We start from the raw sequence: 7,774 nt of genomic DNA on the forward strand, positions 1-7,774 counted from the left end.
CTCATTTGGTTCAAAAGTTACGATGTTTTGGAAATAGCACTATCACAAAATCTTGTTTCCTAAACATTTCGTTCAACGTGACTCGCGTGGTTTATCCTTTGAAGTACAGATATTATATGCGTAAAATTACTGCAACATTACTAATTAAATTTACTACATAAACTATTTCATAAGTTTACATACTACAAAATATAAAATAAAAAGTCAATTTACTATTAATTACTGTCCTATATTATCCCCTTCCTACAATTCATATTCTATTTTATTTATACACATTCACAAACATGTTTATTGTAGCTGGCGTGATACACAAGGATGCCAGCAACGAAAACGGCCAAGAGCTCGTCAGTATCGGGAAAAATATGTAAACAAATAATGTGTGCCACAAATGGATGCCAATAAAATGCGCAAAACTTACTGGTCAAAAAATATTCGCATTTCAATTTTTATGGATTAAAACTGCGCAATCCGATAACCATTACGAGAAAGAAAAGGAAAACCTATCACGATGGGAGTCTCACCACTAAAGGCAACGCTCGCGGTATAAACGTAAACAAGATGACGTCCGACTGTTAAGGAGTGTCTCTCGACAGGGGGGAGTGTAGCTGACGTCATACTCTTCTTATTTTTGTATTTTTAATATAAATGTTAAAATCGATATTTTATTTGTATTAAATCTAGCACAAAAGATCCTGTTTACTAAATACCAAAATAAGACAAGGACGAGTTTGAGTTTGAGTATCGTCTATTATCTTGTAAGCCTTAATAATAAGTTAAGAAATGCTATCTTTGTTTAGTTTTTTTATATTTTACTTTTTCTGCTGTTACATGTTCACTTAATTGCCATACTTATTAGTTCTTTGCTCAATGTATTATTATTGTGTTTATTTTTATTATTTTTTATTATTAACTTTTTAAACTCATTTTTATGTTGTTGAAATTCCATTTGTCGATACGTTTTGAAGCTGCAAGACTTTTTGTGATGTTAACAATCATATTATTTTTATCATATTATGTAAATGTTTTCAACTATCAAATATCAAAATTTAGGAAATGGGGTCTAGAATTTCAACCGTCCATGCGCTCAGTAGCTGCAAGACTTGTTGTTATTTAACTTCTAAATTTATAAATTTGCTTTTTATTTCATTTTTAAAATATCACTTAACTCTAAACTTTATTGTCAAATAAAAAAATTTTAAAAAAAAATGTAAATAGGGGCTAGATTTCCATGCGCTCTGTAGCTGCAAGTTCTGTTGTCTAGCTCATATATATCATAATTGTAATATATCATAATTGGAGACGAGGAACTAGAATCCCAACCGTCCATGCGCTTTGTAACTGCAAGACGTATTGGGATATTTATTTATCGTACAGCGCCCTTGAGGTGATTTTAACAAAAATGGCGCTGTATAAATTATCCAAATATTATTATTAAATCTGTTAAGTTTCTACAGTCGATAAATGAGTAGTGAAGTATCAAAGACGGACATCTGTCATCTAGATGATTTTTAGCTACATTCATTTTTTAACCATGATAGATATATTGATAGATTATATTTGTTTTCTATCCCAATACTTGTTTATATCGAAACACATATTTCGAGTTAAAAATATCAATATTTCATTACTAGTTGCTGAAATTTAACTGTAAAATATCAGTTGTCCGCTTTTGATTCAAAAACTTGTAAATGTCCGCCTTTGACACAAACTCAGTCACAGATGTTCGTTTTTTATCCAACCATTCTAATTCATTATCAGGTGCGGATTTGGTTTTGTGGTAATTTTTTTTTTTATAATAAAAGACAACAAAATTTTACACTGAAAACCTTTAATTTTAGCATATCACAACAAACAACTCACCGCAACATACTACCCGCCATGACAGTCTACTAATCACGTTACCCAAATACCGGTTTCTGATTGGTTGGTTGTACAAGTGTCCAATTTTGGAACTAAACTAGCATTTAGGAGTCCGATTTCGAAATAAACACAATTTTTTTATGGCGATTTTCTATACTATCTATCCGTTTTTGTAACGCATACATAGTATCATTCAAAAGTATGAGTCATAATCTATCAGAATCAGTTGTTATCTTTATATCCACCAGAATAACGGATGTCTGTCTTTGACACTACACTACTCAAATATGTATGAACCTACGTGGCTAATTCCGAGTCGTGGGGGGCCGCCGCCGCACAAAGAACGATGTACGCAGCGTGTCAAGCTAGGGGCCCTTTCACGTCTACTCTACACGGCATTCGGTTGTGCAATGGGAGAAAACGTTTCTTACCTCCATAATGCAAAAATCTGTAGATACAGAAATGTAAATCGGTAAATTTCGATAGACTCATTGTCCTTGGGGCAGGGGCGGTAGAGAGAAGGGGAGGTGTATTAAAATTTCCCGACCTTTTTCATTACAAAATTTAGCTTTACATAGAAGTGGATTTTTTTAAATTAAACAAAATGGCGGCCCCCTTGGACTAATGGCTGATGCTTGTTTGACACGCGGAGAGTTCCAGATTCGATTTTCAGTTAGATCACAATAACTTACGTAAATTTTTATGTTCATCGTAATTTTAAGCTTAATAATAAAGTAATAATTACTTATCGCTGAAATAGGTCAGTTTATTTGAGCAGTAAATAATTGCAGGTGACAGAAACGTTTTTTTAATTTTTTGGTGATCGGCCATTCTATGTAATAAAATAGAAAATTTGAAATTATGAAGAAAAATTACATAATTTTAACAATGTTTAAGTATGTCCAAATGCTTGCAGACTGGCTGGATTTTCTCCTTAGGGAGTTGTTCATATTTAAATTTATTTCAACAGAGAGGGAAAACGTTTTTGAGAAGGGAATATGGAAGTCTAGCCGGATGAATATCACCAACATCATAAAGGTTTCAGCTCCTTAACTTCACAAAAGTCAACAGATGGAAGAGTTGAGGAAATGTGGATGTTCAAACATGGGCAGAATGGTAAATGTTACACAGTGTGTAAAGTGGCCACTTAAACCAGCCAATGACAGGTCATAAGCCCTGTAAATGCCTAGACTTCCATATTCCCTTCTCAAAAACATTTTCCCTCTCTGTTGAAATAAATTTAAATACATAATTTTAATTCATCAACTTTGAAAATAACCAGGAATCACTATTTACCAATACTTACCAATCAACGTATTTAATATATACAACCGAAGGATAAGTAGTATTCATAATAATAAACAGATGGCAGAAAAGGTAGCTTACTGGGCAAACAGAAAAAAGTGAGCATTTGGTTTATTCATTTATAAGTTTAGTTTATTAATAGTAAAAAAAAAATCCATGGATAAAATGCAAATATTTAAAAATTGGTAGAATTTCGATCAAATTCGGTAAATCGGTAGATTTCATTAAAATCAGTAAATCTACAGAAAAATCGGTAGGGTTGGCAACGCTGGGGGGAACGGTAAAGGAAATCGCGGCTTTTACGCTGTCTAGCGGGCACCTTTTTACGTTGGCTGCTCGAAATAAACTCGGCAAGAGTTGGTGGCCGGCGTGATTCTCATTACTAAAAAAACTGAAGGGTTAGATTTCGTGACGCTGTATAAATATGTGCGAGTGTTAAAAATAAAACAATGATTTAAAACAGTAAATATGCTCGTTCAACTCTACTCTGCCCGATTACTCTGCCACTTCGTCTTCGGATCTTCGCTGCAACTTTCCTGGACTAGTTCGAATCCAAAAGCGAATTTACAACCCGCTAGTCGTCACTGCCAGCCAAAAGCGCTTTGAAGAATTTTTCATACTAACAGGCTACTGATACCTATCGCAGCTCTTAGTACAAAACCAGTGCTTTGCCGAGAGTCTCACAATTCTTCATCTGCACATTATTATTACAATACGCGCAATCATTTAATTGCCTTTATGATTGTATAATGCATAAATTATTACATATATTTTTTTAGTATTAAGCTGCATGATTCCTCAAAAAATAAATAAATAAACAAAAGATTATTTTATTATTATGTAAAATTATGCTCAATTGCCTTGATTTTGAATTACGTAATTTTTTTATTTTTTTTTCAAATTATCTTTTTTACATCTCTGGCTGTTATGAATTGCCGTTTTAAAATCAATTTAAATAAAATTGGAAAATTCTAAGAAAATTTTAAAAACTTAGGTTGTAGTAAAAAAATCATTATATATCACGCTGGAAAGGAAAAAAATACCAAGCGACATGTACTAACTTTACAAAAGAGCCAATTCAAGTAGTTTTTTGTATGAATTATCTCATATATGAGTAAAATAAAAATAAAATAAAAACTCATACATGCGTATTATGTTAGTGTGATTCTTACGTAATCTTAATGAATAAAAAAATAAGAGATTCTTTATTGATTATTAAAAAAAACTTGAAAACACATATCGTTTGGTAACTATTTTCTTTTCATCGTCAATATATGGTTGTTTGTTTATGAGTAGAATTAATTAATTATTTATGAAAAGTTATCATTTAAGTCATTAATAAAATCCACGCATCTATGTTCATAATTCAAATAGACACTTGGATTTTCATTTTTCATTCCAAAAAGTTTTTTTTTATATTTACTATCTTTTAAAAGATATTTTAATAAAATGCTTTTTCTGTAAATAAATTTCAATACTTCTGAACAGTGAGCAATTTATCTTGAGTACGGTATTGTAAAATCAACAAAAGTAGTGTAAATAAGTAAATGAATTCTTTTCTGCGCAATTATTTATGTATAAGGGTTTCATTTCAGAGGCAACAAAGAAATAAATCCTCGTTTTTCAGTACAGTTCACAGTAAATACAACATGTGGCTATGTGATAGCACTTCGCGCGGTTTTCTCACGATTTTTCCGAGTAATAATGTTAGTCGCTTCGCCCTTAGCTACGGGAATGTAAAAGCTCCTCATACAAAGAGCTTCCATTATCCTGCGCCGCCTGAAAACCTCTTGAAAGTTCCCACACATAAGGAACATTGACCTTTGAAACGGTTCGGCGTCTTCTGTTAATTTGCTTGCGAATTATGAGTCAAACACTCAATTATAAAGTTTACTTTATACGTCGAACTTCGAGGAACTTTGTGTTATATGTTGTGTTTAATTGACTGGCGCTATTGAGAAATCACATCTTAAAAACTGCAGATCACTTAATGATTTATTTAATATAATATTCTACAAAACATTTATTATCGAACGTTTTGAAGATAAGTTTTACACATTTATAATAGTAAATATTAATGGTATACAGTTTACTTTTTTTTATTTTATAAATTTATTGCATAAATAAGTATACATATTTAAAACTAGGGAATTTTTATAAAGCTAGTATATTAAAAAATGAATACGAAGTTTATTTATATTTGTGAATATTTTATCCAAAAGAAAAATTAGACGGCCCACCACTTTTCATAATACGTACAAGTCATTAGATTCAATGTCCAGGAACTTCTTGTGCAAAATATTTTTTGCAATATAATTGACCCTTTTCTAGGCAATTTAACCTATAGGATACATATAACCTCATTATCTCTCATGAACTAATACACAAGTAATATAGCATTAAATTAAAACTGCTTTACCATATTTTTCAATATTTACCAATAAATTATCGAAATTCATCATAAACTTTGATTAAAACAAAAAATACATTTCTGTTTGGATTTTTGATGCCTTTTTATTTTTTTAAATGTAGAAAAAAAAAATGTTTTGCTCTACCGGGATAAGAGTTAGTTTCAAAATTGTCGAGAAATGAAACCCAGTTGATAACTAACGTAGGGGTCTACGTTTAAGGCGTACGGAAGGAATACGATAAAGTGTTTTAACGCTGCTTAGTTTAGTTTCAATAAAAATTGGCACCTTGATATTAAACAATATTACATATTCGTGAATATTGACTGGCTAATTTTTGTTTTTACTCAACCGGACAGCGTCACAACACACTACCGCATTCTTCCGTGGGTCTAGAACGTGAACCTTGACTATACATACTCATGCTTAACTATAACTTCAATGTAGATTTCTTCGGTTTTAAATAAAAAAATGATTAAAGAAATTTATAATGACCTGAGTCAATTACTCATTTTTATTAAAAAATCACTAAGAATTACATATAAGATTATTTTGGCCTTTACGAAATAAATAGATAAAAAAAAAATTGCAAAAAGCGTATGATGTATATAAAAAACCACAAAATAAGTATGAACCATGTTCTCGGTATGTCCAGATGTTTGTAGACAGGCTGGAGTCCCTCCCTAGAGATCTATATATCAACAGAGATGGAAAACATTTACTAGAGCGAAATCTCATACACTGTTTTACGCACTAAGAAATCGTCCGAATGCATGTCAAAATTCACAGCTTCTGCGGATAATATGGACCTATTGTTCTGTATAATATATCGGCAGTTTGGCAGCTTTCTGCTTTCTATTCATTAACTTTTACCTTACACATACAGTCTGCATTTCGTGATGGGTTAAACAACCCGTAAAGTACTATAATGCAGACTACAATAGGGAAATATAACTTTTTTTAATAAAAAATACTTTTATATTTGTAATTTTGAATTCCCGTAAAAACGGTCATTTCATAGGCCAAGCCCCTAATACGTCATGATTCATGTTTATTTGTTCCTTGCCATTGAAATTTGTGTAAAACAATTTCACAAATCTTGACATCACAACAACCAAGGCCAAACATGTCGTGTTTTTCTACGAACGTATTTTTATTGAATTTCTTTTTTACATTTCAATATGAAAACATTTCTTCACAATATTCATATTGCCTTTAAAAATACAATTAATTATTCTCAGTCTATTTCATACATTTTTATAGATATTTGTAGTATGTGATATTTCCCTATTGGCAAATAAATAAATGAATAAGGACCATAATGTGTGAGTTTATTAAAAGGTAAGGGAATGGTCTTAAATGAAATTGATAAAATCAACCGGGTGATTAAATTTAATAGGCCTTTGACGTTGGGTACGAAGAACAAAATCGGAAGTGCAAGTTCATAATACTTGCTTTGCCAAACGGGCTTAAGGACCATTCTCATGTTGGAAACTGTCCTCGGGCGTTCAGCGATTGTGACTCCATCCAGCGGCCAAGTATCCAAACAACAGTTCCAAACTCTGAACAAAGTTCCCTTCTTGTTCATGTCTCCCCACTTCACTGGACATAATGATACCTGCATTGTATAATGAACTTTAGGGTAGTTGGAACGTGTTTGATAGAATAACATACATACTAACATGCCAGTTGGGGTTAACTTTGCTTGTCACGTAATTTTGCTCTTGATTAAAATTCATCGGGGTAGCAACTTCATTACGTCATAGCGTATTATGATAACAAACATCTATGCGACGTATACTATCGTATCAAAAAAGTGTACGCAAGTACCAATTTTCCTAATATTCTGAACCATATTCAATAAAAAAAATGAAATGTGTGTTTTAATTTTTAAAATTGAATTGTACGATGTTTTCAGACGGCTTTTGTTAAAATTTCACCCGATCACACAATACGATCGTCCAGTTTTTTCAATTTTCAACATTTTCAACCTAGCCAAATCAAACCAGGGATCGAACTCTTCAACAATCAATTTTAATTTGAAGTAAATTGTATTTTGTTCAATTTTAAGAAAAATACTTTTATTATTTTAGTTTTTAAATAGTCAAACTGAATAAAATAATATTAAATAAACTATAAACATTAGTATAAGGTTTTTATTTGAAAACAATGAAGAAGTTCAGGGGTTTTTAATTTATTAT

Source organism: Micrasema longulum, unplaced genomic scaffold (genome assembly GCF_059751315.1).
Source record: "Micrasema longulum isolate JH-2025_06_02 unplaced genomic scaffold, ASM5975131v1 h1tg000083l, whole genome shotgun sequence".
NCBI classification, from domain to species: domain Eukaryota; kingdom Metazoa; phylum Arthropoda; class Insecta; order Trichoptera; family Brachycentridae; genus Micrasema; species Micrasema longulum.